Source organism: Schistocerca cancellata, chromosome 3 (genome assembly GCF_023864275.1).
Source record: "Schistocerca cancellata isolate TAMUIC-IGC-003103 chromosome 3, iqSchCanc2.1, whole genome shotgun sequence".
Classification (NCBI taxonomy): domain Eukaryota; kingdom Metazoa; phylum Arthropoda; class Insecta; order Orthoptera; family Acrididae; genus Schistocerca; species Schistocerca cancellata.
Genome location: NC_064628.1, coordinates 392,517,456 through 392,532,290, shown reverse-complemented (window position 1 = coordinate 392,532,290; position 14,835 = coordinate 392,517,456). Strand labels below are relative to the sequence as shown.

The 14,835-nt window shown below is 38.6% G+C and overlaps 1 protein-coding gene across 1 annotated transcript in view; it reads right to left on the bottom strand.

Moving 5' to 3' along the window:
- LOC126175117 (serine/threonine-protein phosphatase 6 regulatory ankyrin repeat subunit C-like) overlaps positions 1 to 14,835 on the bottom strand; it is a 357,458-nt gene that overhangs the window by 163,380 nt on the left and 179,243 nt on the right. The gene's annotated exons all lie outside the window — the stretch shown is intronic.

Below are 14,835 nucleotides of genomic sequence, written 5' to 3'. Positions count from 1 at the left end.
AGCAGGTGATGACAGATGTGAATACTACTACATTAACATGTCATGTTAGCAGAATATCGATCTTTATTATTTACAGATATGTGGAAAACAAGTAGAGGTTGGCCTCAAAGGAAGATCAGTCTGGATTCTGAAGAAATGTAAGGACACCCATTGCAATACTGACTAAATGACTAACTTAGAAGATAGATTAAAGAAAGGCAAACCTATGTTCGTTGCATTTGCAGATATAGAGAAAACCCCTGACAGTGGTACAGGACTACACTCTCAGAAATTAAAGAAGGTACCAGCAATAAAATACAGGGAACAGAAGATTATTTACAATTTGTACAGAAACTTAATTACATTTATAAGAATCAAAGAACACGAAACAGAAACAGCAGTTGAAAGGGAAACGAGACAGGGTTGTAGCTTTTCTCCAAAGTTGTGGAAACTGCACACTGAGCAAGTAGTGAAGGAAGCCAATGAGAAATTTGGAAATTAAATGAAAGTCCAAGGAGAAGAAATAAATACATTGAAAACACTGAAATCTGCTGATGATACTGTAATTCTGACACAGACAGCAAAGGACTTGGAAGATAAATTTGTCAGGAAATCGACAGCCACATACAGCACTGGAGGGTGAAGCAAATTTTGTCTTTCAACAGAGCAAAGACTTCAGTGCATTCTGTGTCATAATTCAATGTGGATGTGTTACTGTATGGTCCTTTACAAACAAATCTTTTGTAAAACTGACTATTTGATCTACCTTATTGGGGCATTCCTCATCACCCAACAGGGAATGTTTCTTTCAGTGGTGACCCCTGTGACAACAGTTGCCAGAGACTGCAGTCATGTTTGTGTGTGTGTGTGTGTGTATGTGTGTGTGTGTGTGTGTGTGTGTGTGTGTGTGTGTGTGTGTGGTCTATTTTTGATGAAGACCTTGCTGGCCAAAAGCTACTTTGTGACAGTCTTTTTGTTGTGCCTATCTGTGACTCAGCATCTCCACTATACGGTGAGTGGCAACTTCCCTTTTCATAATATTGTTACCTTCCATCCTTGATTTTCCATTGCTTTATTAAATGTAAAAGTGCATTACCAGTAAATGAAAGTAAAACTTTAAAAAACCATTCATATATGCACATAGTCCCAACTGGACTATTCATGTCAGAGACTGAGTTCATACTGCAGTTATGTTTGCAATTATAACACTACTGGCTTCAGTGTACATCATACCAGTCTACAATTAAATATATGTCTAAGGTCAATAACTGCCAGAATAATTATGTTGATGACACGTATAACAACATAGTGAATGAAATTGTGTTTTCTGCTAGGGGTAATGTGAGTAGAATTTAAAAATATGTTATTGGAAGAAGAAATATTTTCCTTTGGTCAGATATCCATACAACGGAATGTTCCAGCTGCAATGCTTGCTGTTTTGAACAAGCTGGTAGATGTATGGATGTCAGGTTCAGCAAATATGTTGCATGTGAGTGTAGGAATGCAGCAATAGACTCTAACTTAGCTGTGCACCTTCTTGAAAGTGGGCATGGTGCACCAGCTTTGTCCTCACCTATAAAGAGGCTCCATCCATGTCAGAAGGGAAGACATATGGACCTGTAGGAGGAGTCTGAAATCTTCTGCCATCAACTATTGTCTTGTGTGACACTTCTTAATGAGCAGGTGTCCAAGAGAAGCTCCCAGTTTTGGGAACTGTTTAAAAATTACTGGGATTCTGCTGCTGGGCACCGATCCCAACAAATGCACCAATATGACAATAATTATCTAGTTAAGATTACACTCCTCCTTGATCGCATATGAGTACAACGTTTCTGGAGACAAATGTGATGTATTTCCCACATTATGCTACATGATTTAGTTGAAAGTTTATTAGTTTTAACACCAAACTGAGTAAATTATAATGTGTTTTGTGACATTCACCTGCTTTATTTCTTTGTTGATAGTCCTCGGTGTTGCCATACTGCATTGTTATATGGGCTGAAAAATGTGTGGGGGGGGGGGGGGGGGGGTAGAAGTTCAACACTTACTACTGTAAATGATGTAGTCAACAGTTGCACAATTGTGTTTCACAGTTCTTTACTTACCCCCATTATTACACAATTATATGGCCAGTTCACTATTGGTAAATGTTGATAAGAGTCATTAATAGGTTGCAGGCAACATCAGCATACTGCTACAATAATTTGCTGTTGAACATCAGTAGCAGTAAAAACCTAACCACAGTTCACAGTTCTTGCAGAATAATACCATACATGTGACACTATTTTTCAAATAAATCAAACAGACATTGTTATTAATTATTCTAACACACAGCCTGTTTGTGTTTCATTTATCCCAATGTTAAGTTGATGCATTGTTGTTATTCTAACCAATACATGTTTCATGTCTGAAAATCAGCTGTGGACTGACTGTCTCAGGACCAAAAATCGGTCCTAGACCCATGGTCTAGGGGTAGCGTCTTTGATTCATAATCAAAACGTCTTCGGTCCCGGGTTCGATCCCCGCCACTGCATAAATTTTGATAAATAATCAGCATTGGCGGCCGAAGACTTCCAGCATAAGAAGTCAGCCTCATTCTACCAACAGCCTTGTCAAAGAGGGTGGAGGAGCGGGTAGAGGTTCAGGGCACTCTCTTGTCCTAGGGGAGGGAAATTGCCCCTAAAGGCGGAAGAATCACCAATGATCAACGACATGAGGATGCAGAAGGCAATGGAAACCACTGCATTAAATACACGTAATGTGTATCCACAGGACATGTGGCCTGTATTTGAACAAGTGTCATGATGATCTCTCCATTGGCAAAAGATTCCGGAATAGTCCCCCATTCGGATCTCCGGGAGGGGACTGCCAAGGGGGAGGTTACCATGAGATAAAGATTGAATAATCAACGAAAGGATAACATTCTACGAGTCGGGGCATGGAATGTCAGAAGGTTGAACGTGGTAGGGAAACTAGAAAATCTGAAAAGGGAAATGCAAAGGCTCAATCTAGATATAGTAGGGGTCAGTGAAGTGAAGTGGAAGGAAGACAAGGATTTCTGGTCAGATGAGTATCGGGTAATATCAACAGCAGCAGAAAATGGTATAACAGGTGTAGGATTCGTTATGAATAGGAAGGTAGGGCAGAGGGTGTGTTACTGTGAACAGTTCAGTGACTGGGTTGTTCTAATCAGAATCGACAGCAGACCAACACCGACAACGAGAGTTCAGGTATACATGCCAACGTCGCAAGCTGAAGATGAACAGATAGAGAAAGTGTATGAGGATATTGAAAGGGTAATGCAGTATGTAAAGTGGGACGAAAATCTAATAGTCATGGGCGACTGGAATGCAGTTGTAGGGGAAGGAGTAGAAGAAAAGGTTACAGGAGAATATGGGCTTGGGACAAGGAATGAAAGAGGAGAAAGACTAATCGAGTTCTGTAACAAGTTTCAGCTAGTAATAGCGAATACCCTGTTCAAGAATCACAAGAGGAGGAGGTATACTTGGAGAAGGCTGGGAGATATGGGAAGATTTCGATTAGATTACATCATGGTCAGACAGAGATTCCGAAATCAGATACTGGATTGTAAGGCGTACCCAGGAGCAGATATAGACTCAGATCACAATATAGTAGTGATGAATAGTAGGCTGAAGTTCAAGACATTAGTCAGGAAGAATCAATACGAAAAGAAGTGGGATACAGAAGTACTAAGGAATGACGAGATACATTTGAAGTTCTCTAACGCTATAGATACAGCAATAAGGAATAGCGCAGTAGGCAGTATAGTTGAAGAGGAATGGACATCTCTAAAAAGGGCCATCACAGAAGTTGGGAAGGAAAACATAGGTACAGAGAAGGTAGCTGTGAAGAAACCATGGGTAACAGAAGAAATACTTCAGTTGATTGATGAAAGGAGGAAGTACAAACATGTTCCAGGAAAATCAGGAATACATAAATACAAGTCGCTGAGGAATGAAATAAATAGGAAGTGCAGGGAAGGTAAGACGAAATGGCTGCAGGAAAAATGTGAAGACATCAAAAAAGATATGATTGTCAGAAGGACAGACTCAGCATACAGGAAAGTCAAAACAACCTTTGGTGACATTAAAAGCAACGGTGGTAACATTAAGAGTGCAATGGTAATTCCACTGTTAAATGCAGAGGAGAGAGCAGATAGGTGGAAAGAATACATTGAAAGCCTCTATGAGGGTGAAGATTTGTCTGATGTGATAGAAGAAGAAACAGGAGTCGATTTAGAAGAGATAGGGAATCCAGTATTAGAATCGGAATTTAAAAGAGCTTCGGAGGACTTATGGTCAAATAAGGCAGAAGGGATACATAACATTCCATCAGAATTTCTAAAATCATTGGGGGAAGTGGCAACAAAACGACTATTCATGTTGGTGTGTAGAATATATGAGTCTGGCGATATACCATCTGACTTTCGGAAAAGCATCATCCATACAATTCCGAAGACGGCAAGAGCTGACAAGTGTGAGAATTATCGCACAATCAGCTTAACAGCTTATGCATCGAAGCTGCTTACAAGAATAATATACAGAAGAATGGAAAAGAAAATTGAGAATGTGCTAGGTGACGATCAGTTTGGCTTTAGGAAAAGTAAAGGGACGAGAGAGGCTATTCTGGCGTTACGGCTAATAATGGAAGCAAGGCTAAAGAAAAATCAAGACACTTTTATAGGATTTGTTGACCTGGAAAAAGCGTTCAACAATATAAAATGGTGCAAGCTATTCGAGATTCTGAAAAAAGTAGGGGTAAGCTATAGGGAGAGACGGGTCATATACAATATGTACAACAACCAAGAGGGAATAATAAGAGTGGACAATCAAGAACGAAGTGCTCGTATTAAGAAGGGTGTAAGACAAGGCTGTAGCCTTTCGCCCCTACTCTTCAATCTGTACATCGAGGAAGCAATGATGGAAATAAAAGAAAGGTTCAGGAGTGGAATTAAATTACAAGGTGAAAGGATATCAATGACACGATTCGCTGATGACATTGCTATCCTGAGTGAAAGTGAAGAAGAATTAAATGATCTGCTGGACGGAATGAACAGTCTAATGAGTACACAGTATGGTTTGAGAGTAAATAGGAGAAAGACAAAGGTAATGAGAAGTAGTAGAAATGAGAACAGCGAGAAACTTAACATCAGGATTGATGGTCACAAAGTCAATGAAGTTAAGGAATTCTGCTACCTAGGCAGTAAAATAACCAATGACAGACGGAGCAAAGAGGACATCAAAAGCAGACTCGCTATGCCAAAAAAGGCATTTCTGGCCAAGAGAAGTCTACTAATATCAAATACCGATCTTAATTTGAGGAAGAAATTTCTGAGGATGTACGTCTGGAGTACAGCATTGTATGGTAGTGAAACATGGACTGTGGGAAAACCGGAACAGAAGAAAATCGAAGCATTTGAGATGTGGTGCTATAGAAGAATGTTGAAAATTAGTTGGACTGATAAGGTAAGGAATGAGGAGGATCTACACAGAATCGGAGAGGAAAGGAATATGTGGAAAACACTGATAAGCAGAAGGGACAGGATGATAGGACATCTGCTAAGACATGAGGGAATGACTTCCATGGAACTAGAGGGAGCTGTAGATGGCAAAAACTGTAGAGGAAGACAGAGATTGGAATACGTCAAGCAAATAATTGAGGACGTAGGTTGCAAGTGCTACTCTGAGATGAAGAGGTTAGCACAGGAAAGGAATTCGTGGCGGGCCGCATCAAACTAGTCAGTAGACTGATAACCAAAAAAAAAAAAAAAAATGTTCCAGCATGACAAGCACTAGCACAAAGATCAAGGAAGATACAGCAGAGAGGACTGCGAGGCAACATCAGCCAATAGCACACTGACTAGGACGTCACCACAACAGGAGTGGCATCTGCACAAAGAGATTAAAAGCTTCAGACACATTAACAAAGCTGCACTAGAAGAGCAGCAGTGATATTAATGATAGCAGTTGCTTCTGAACTTGTGTGATTAGCTTGCATGGGAATTGTATATAGCAAAGGACATCGATTACTTTCATGTTGTCAATTGCTTGTGACCCATCATGTAGAAACAAAAGTTAAGTATTCAGTTCCTATAATAAACTCCATTAATATGAATTGCTTGAGAAAACAGCTTCCTAGGCACCCTATAACAGACAAGTGGGCAGGATCCCACACTTTATATATGGGCACTGAAACTATCTGATGTGTAAATTACTGAAATTACAATTAAAGCATAACTCATTCAATTAACTGAATTCCATCACAAAGGTTTGGCCAAATTATTTGTTTAAATAATGAAATTAACAGATATAATTATACAAACAATACTTTTGACAAACCTGGTAATTATTTTGGAATTAAGGGCTGGCTTTGCTAATATGTTTTTGAATAGAGCCAAATAAATACTTTACAAATCCTAGCAGTTTTTCTTCCAAATGTTCATAGTTAGTACAAAATTTATATTTGTTTATAAGTCAACAGTAGAATCTAAATCACGGACCAACTACTGATTTCACCATATGACAAAACATATTAACTAGGAATGGTCAAAATAAATTAGGAAATTAATTACATACACAAAGCTAAGCACAAACTTAGAACTGGTACTATATTCCTTAAGACTGAGGGCCAACCTTTCTCCTCTGTAAAAATACAGATTATACTAATGCATGTTGGTGGTAATTAGGCAAAAATGAAAATAAAATGAACTTAAGGAGACAAATGGCAAAACAAGAGAGGAAGTAAAGAGATCCCAGTTAGGTTCATCACCATTTGTATATGAGTTGCTTGCTCCAGTAAAGTTGAGGGCTATGCCAGTGGTAGTGTAGCTACTGGCAGGGTCACCCAACCGGACAGGCCTCAATGGAGGAGCCAGACGAAACGTGTCCCACCTAGGGAAGGGTGGTCTCTACAGGCGTGGTGAAGCCAACCCTCCTAGGGGAGTAAATCCTGATATCAAACCCGGGTCCTCCAAGTTGGAGGTTGGGTCAATGGGCCAGCACCCTATTATCCACAAAAAACTTCTAAAAGCTTGAGAATCTAAAATGGAGCCCAGAAATTGGATAGAAACTCTTTATGACAATTATTGGCAAAGAAAAGGATATTGAGAGTTGGTACATGGAATGTTCAAAGCCTGACAAATAAACACACCAAAATAGAGAATGAAATTAGTTGACTGAAGGTGGACATAATTATTCTGTCAGAAACAAAAAAGAAGGCAAAAGGGAATGGAAAATTTGGAAATTTCATCCATTTTTGGTCTGGAGTTGATAAATGTAAACAAGCAAAAGCCGGCATTTCCATTCTAATTAACAAAGCTCTGAGCGCTTGCAGCAAGGACTATGCATTTATATGCAAAAGAGTTGTCACTATTACCATCAAGTTATATGGCATTGAAACAGTTATAATAGGAGTGTATGCACCAAACGACGATGTGGCACAGCAAACCAGAGACCATTTCTACCAGAAATCAGACCATCTACTCAACCAAGTCAAAAAGCAACAAGAAGTAGTAATAGCAGAAGATTTTAACGTGAGGGTTGGCTCAGAAATAAATGATGCAGTAATAGGAAAATATGGAGAAAATGTCATTAATAGTTCTGGAGAAAATCTTGGAGAACTCCATAACCAGTATTGGTTGAAAATTATGAACACACATTATTCACATAAAGATATCCACAGATATACATGGGAGAGACCATCACTAAAGCAGATATCAATAATTGATTACATCATTACCAAGCAATGACCAAAAATGGTAGTTCAAGACTGAATACCGTATTTACTCGAATCGAAGCCGCACTCGAATCTAAGCCGCACCTGAAATTCAAGACTCTAAATTCAAGGGGAGAGATAGTTTTAGGCCGCATCTCCAAATCGAAACAAAGTTGGTCCATTGTAATATGAGAGACAATTTAGGTCGAATGAATGACGATACAGTTACAGTAGTTTGGTTCGAGTCATAACCTTAGCAGTTAAGCTTTACCAGGTAGCCATTGCTGTGTGTCAGGCGATCTGTCCGTATTTATACGGGTACCCTTCCTTTTTCACGTGCTTTGTCTGGTTTGAATCGATTGCTTATTTTTCTTCGATCTGATAAGCGCCGTTTTCTTTGTTATAGGTGTTTACGTCACTCTAAGCTGAAATGCATTATTGTACTGCGTCACGCATTGTTTGTCGCATTCTGATTGTGTGTGTTTACCGCCTGTCGCCGCTCGCGGCATGGCTTGCTTTTGTGCGCACATCTGCGCGAAACAATGGCAAGAGACTGCTATTTGTTGTTACTTACACTGCTGCTTTCTTTGATAATGATCAACAAGAACCAAATACACTGCGTATGATAGAAGATGTTCTGAACGAGAGTCTAGCGAAAATTTTTCTCTGTTTGAAAATCTTTGCAGGTGCCTCTTTAGTACATTACATTATGAACAGAAAGTAGAGTCATCTTAGATTTAAAAATCTAGTCAATTGCTGTGTTTCATTTATGACAGTATCACTATTAGTCATAAGAATAATACAAATATAAACATGACATGATATGTATATTCTTCCACGTTTGCTGTTGTCTCACTCTAGTTTCGTAGTTTATTAGGCTGACACGATTTAAATGAGATAGCAGCAAACACGAAACAATACATGGCAAAATGTTTATATTCGTATTATTCTCATGGTGAAGAGAATACTGCATGTGATTCACAATTCACAGAAGTTCCTATTTATTTATTTTATTTCAGAACGTAGAGTTGGCCATATTGACAAACATCCCAAACAGTCTTGCCAATCGGATTTTCGTAGTACATTGAAATGCTGCTACATTCGACAATACAGAATTTGTATTTACTTCGTTGGATAATGTATGAAAATGCAGTGATCAAAACTCAGGGTGGAGAACAAAAACTCGTCTTCCATCTTTTTCTTAAATTTATTTATTGACACAGAGGATTTGGTGCCAGTATTTATCTTTGTGCCTACAAAGCATGCCTGTGTAGTGCTACATATATTCGACGGCAGAAGTTAGTTGTGGCGGCACCCACCAACATTTTTCAGAACTTCGCTTGCCTTGCACTCGATTCTAAGCAACAGGCGGTTTTTTGGATTACAAAAACCGGAAAAAAAGTGCGGCTTAGATTCGAGTAAATATGGTAGTCATGCAGGGAGCCATCTGTGGGCCTGATCACTACTTAGGTTTAGAAAAGTTAACATACCCATTTAGGTGAAAACCATCAACAACTGGCCAAGTGGCTGACCACAGCAATCATGAGAAATTAGAGCAGGCAAGCTATAAGCTCCTGAAGCAGTTCAGCATCAAGGATTTACTTCAATGTAGATTAGAAAATGAACTTAAAGTGATTCCAGAAGATGAGAATGGTGAAGTACAATATGAGAATATTAAAAAAGCAATTACAAAAATTTCTCTAGAGGTACTAGGGACTGAGAGTAAGAGTCTAGGTAAACGTGATTCTCCATGGATGTCTGATGACCTGAAGATGTTGATTAGGGAAAAGAAAAATCTCTGCAAAAAAAGGTTATCAAGTAAATCACTACAGAACAGGCAAAACTACCAGACAACAAATTACAAATTAAGAAACAAAATTAAACTAGAAAAGAACACGATGTGGGAACAGAAATGTACTGAAACTGAGAGTCAAATAGGTGGATCAGAAACAACAGAAGTGTGGATGACAATTACCAGTATGAAGAACACAAGTAAACAAAGCAGTAGACAACCTAATTCCCTGAAAGGAATGGGGAAAGCATTATGCAGACCTTTTAACTGAAGATAGGCCATATTAGACGCAAAGGAATGAAGAGAAGATGGAAGTAAATATCAAAATATAAACATTAGAATAGAGGAAGCGAATTGTGCATTATTAAAATGAAAAATGGCTGATCACCTGGTCCAGGAAACATTCCTGTTGAATTATTGAAGGCTGTAGGAAGATATCTGAAGAAACGAATAACCTGCCTGATGAACAACTGTTGTAAAAGGATTGAAATTCTCTCAGAATGGAAAAAGTCATACATTATTTTTATTTTTAAGAAAGGGTATAGAAAAGACACAAACTGCTATAGAGGCATTAGTGTCAATGGTACAATGAGCTGCTTATTTGGCAAGATAATGTTTGAAAAAATTAGACAAAATGTTGGCTACCGTATTGGGGAAGACCACAGCAGGTTTAGGTAGAATGGATCATATACAGATAACCTATTTATTTTACAACAACTAATGGAGAAATTTATAGCAGTAGGGAAGGAGCTACACATTACCTTCGTAGATTTAGCAAAATCTTACAATACAGTCCCTAAATCTAAGCTGTGGGAAGCTATAGAAGACATAGGTATGGATGATCACCTTTTACAAATTATTATTGAAATGTACAGAGACAATGTGGTACAGATTAAACGAAGTTCAAAGTTATCAGAACCGATTAATGTCGCTAAAGGTTTGCGGCAAGGTTGCAGTATGTCACCCATCTTGTTCAACTTATATGTAGAAGTGGCTCTCCGAAATTGGAAGAACAGCTGCAGAGGAATGGGAATCACTGTCAACAAAGCACAGATATTTTCCTTAAGTTTTGCTGATGATCAAGCTATTAGCACAAGATGATTATGACCTTGAGTTCATTTATTTTATTTTTATTTATTTATTTATTTATTGCTCTCTGGGACTAAATTAAGGAAAAGTCTCCATGGTCATGGAACGAGTCAATACATGAAATTATAACACGATAGTAGAAACAGATAAAATGAAATATATGTAACATATTCAGGCGACAAGTCGTAAGTTTAAATAAAGAAAATCAACAATGTAACACTGGAATTTGCTTAATTTTTCAGCTCTTCCAGGAGCTCCTCGACAGAATAGAAGGAGTGAGCCATGAGAAAACTCTTCAGTTTAGACTTAAAAGAGTTTGGGCTACTGCTAAAATTTTTGAGTTCTTGTGGTAGCTTATTGAAAATGGATGCAGCAGAATACTGCACTCCTTTCTGCACAAGAGTCAAGGAAGCGCATTCCACATGAAGATTTGATTTCTGCCTAGTATTAACTGAGTGAAAGCTGCTAACTCTTGGGAATAAGCTAATATTGCTAACGACAAATGACATTAAAGAAAATATATACTGTGAGGGCAATGTCAGAATTCCCAGACTATTGAATAGGGGTCGACAAGAGCTTCTCGAACTTACACCACACATAGCCCGAACAGCCTGTTTTTGGGCCAAAAATACCCTTTTTGAATCAGAAGAATTACCCCAAAAAATAATACCATATGACACCTGTAATACTAGAAAGCATATCATTTATATAAATAAGAAACAGCAGTGGCCCCAGCACCAACCCTTGGGGAATGCCCCACTTAACAATGCCCCATTGGGACTGAACAACACTACCACTCTCAATATTGCAGAGAATTACTTTCTGCTTTCTGTTCTTACAGTAAGAGGTGAACCAATTGTAAGCTATGCCTCTTACTCCATAATGGTACAACTTCTGCAGTAATATTTTGTGGTCAACACAGTCAAAAGCCTTCGTTAAATCAAAGAAAACACCTAGTGTTCACAACCTTTTATTTAATCCATCCAAAACCACACAGAGAAAAGAGAATATAGCATTTTCAGTTGTTAAACCACTTCTAAAACCAAACTGTACATTTGACAGCAAATTATGTGAATTTAAATGCTCCAGTAGCCTTGTATATACAACCCTCTCGATAACTTTAGCAAACACCAATGACATAGAAATAGGTCTATAATTGTCAATATTATCCCTGTCTCCCTTTTTATAAGCTTCACTACCGAGTACTTTAATCGGTCAGGAAACCGACCACTGCTAAAGGAAAAGTTACAGATATGGCTGAGAACTGGGCTAACATACATAGAACAATACTTCAGTATTCTGCTAGATACCCCGTCATATCCATGAGAGTTCTTGGTCTTTAGTGATTTAATTATTAACTCAATCTCCCTCTTGTCAGTATCATGGAGGAGCATTTCAGTAACAGTCTCGGAAAACTTTTTTCTAAGAGCGCTATATGATTCCCTGTTGGGACTAGGTTTCTATTTAGTTCACCTGCTATATTCAGAAAGTGATTATTAAATACTTATCAGTAACACGGACATTCTCACTATGCACTGATTCTATATCCTCGACCTGTCTCTGCAGACCAGCCACTTCCTTTACGACTGACCATGGTTTTAATTTTATCCTGAGACTTAGCTATTCTATCTGCATACCACATACTTTTTGCCTTCCTAATAACTTTTTTAAGCACCTTACAATACTGTTTGTAATGGGCTGCTCCATTTAGATTTTGACTATTTGTAATGTCATGATATGATGTTTAAATCGGGAATACAACAAATGACTACAAATGAGTCTAACAAAAACAGAGTATCTGCTGATGAATAGCGATGCTAAATTTGAAGTACACATCAACAAAAAAGTAGTTATGAGACAGGTAGAGAAATTTAAATATCTCAGGGCACATATTTATAAAAATGGACTGGGCCATAAAGACGTAAAATATAGAATACAGCACAGCAGAAAAGTATTAGGGTGTATGAATTATTTTTGGTGAGATAAGAATATTTCCAACAGCAATACAAAAAGAGTAGCTAAGATAATGGTTGAGTCAGTGCTATGTTATGGATCAGAACTCTGGATCTTAAATGTGGATCTCAAAAGAAGACTAATAGCTGTGGAAATGGGTTACTTGTGTAGGAGTGCCAGAATATCAAGAATAAAAAGAAAAACTAATGAGGAAGTAAGAGCTAGAATGAAGGCAAATGAGATAGTGATAGATAGAACTGAAAGAAAATCATTAAAATGGTATGGACATATGATGAGAAAGCCAGATCATCGGTGGCCAAAGAGGGTATGTGACTGGAAACCATCCAGCAGATGTAAGTGCAGAAGACCATGACTTTCTTGGACAGACCATATAAATGGGATAATGGAACATCGCAGCATCGACAACGAAGATGCGCTGCATAAAGAGGCTTGGTGGAGGATAACAGGAATACAATCAAATGTTGTTATTAATTAATCTTTGTATTGATTAATCCTGTAATAATAATAGTAATAATAATAATAAATTCATAAGAGAGGACATGTTAAAGCAGAAAGATTCCTGGCCTTTCAACATACTGATGACGGTACAATGACTTACAGCACCACTCTTTCCTGTTCCAAATATGTTAACTGTACTTAGTATATAGCTTGGGTTTAAAAAATATTTTATTAAGTTATGCATTTGTACAAGACTTTTGTATTTTTAAACTAAGACTTTTGTATTTTTAAACTACGTTCAGTTGTAAAATGTGCAGCGGTAACTGGCGCCACTGGTAGGTCACACAGTTACCATTATGCATAACTTTAAAACATTAGTCACTGGTTTTGATTGCAACCACATTGTTTGTTTTATGTTCATAAGTGTGTGAAAAGTACAAAATACTAAATAAAATGATAAACCATATGAATTGTAAAATAAAGTTAATACATGTTGTCAATGTATGATCCATGTCATGAGAGCACTGTAGGTTGGTATGGTGTACACTGAAGCCAGCTATGTGGTAACTGTGAACAGCCACCTCAGTGTGAACTCTGTCTCTGACCTGAATAATCTGGTCAGGACTATAATCATATACAAATAGTTTTAATGTTTTAACTAACATTTTCTGGTATGTATTTTATGACTGACATATATTTAAAGCTTATGCAACTGTACATTTTATAATGCATGCTTGTTACCTTATTGCAACTGGTTATTTACATGTTTTTATCACGGAAGATGGTCACACAGTGACCAAAATCTGAATACACTGGAAACATCATTTGCGACTGAGATTGGCGAGGCAGGCTCTGGTGATGGGGGGCTGCACCCACAAACCTGTAGTTTCCAGCAGTGAGCAGGTGTGTGACTGAACAAGCGGCACACCATCAGCTCATTGGCTGCAGAGATGATGAAAGACAACATCCCTGGCAGCAGACAACAGTGGCCAGTATCCACCTGGGCCTGCAACCAGACCCTCGTGCTCACACCAGTAATCCCGGTGCAAAGTGGATGGGTGAATCCATATACAACAGGTGCAGTGCAGGCTGCAGAAGGTGAAGCAGTCTGCATGAAGCATCTCAGCTTGGCTCCTGTCCCCTGTACGCATGAAGCATTAGGTGCTCAGAAAACTGAAAAGGATGTCATCTGGTGAAGAATCCATAACAAACTTTTTCATTCAGAACTTGAACGTATGCCTAGTTGTTCTGTGTCACCATTCGATTGAGGGTGGAATGGCAGAGCCATGGCATGATGTATGAAAGGTGTGGTAAATGGACTGAGGCCCATTATCAGAAACTAAGGTACAAGGCAACCCCTCAATAGGAAAAACCCTTGAAAGCATAAGAATTGTGACCTCAGCCAATATCGACATGCACTGGAAAATAGATCCAAAATGAAGAGCCAACAGGAATTCGAGAAGGGATCTGCAAAGCCAACATGAATGTATTCCCATGGCTGGCATGGAGCTAGCCAGGGGGACAGATATACCCTGGGACTGCCTGTTGTCAGGCACGTCATTCACAAGCCACAACAAAATGGACAATTTCGCCATCAATTTCTGAGCAAAAAACATATCTCCTTGCTAACAGTTTAGTGCACGGAACTCCCCAATCGCCCTGGTGGAGAAGACATAGAACGTTTCATTGTAACGCACTGGGAATGACTAGTCTCAAAGAGACATCTTCCATTGACAACAGAAAAACACTGTCAATAACAGAGAGGTGATACCATAAGGAAAAATAATTGTTCAGGGGGTCCAAAGCCTGACTCAGTGGTTTACCTGGGC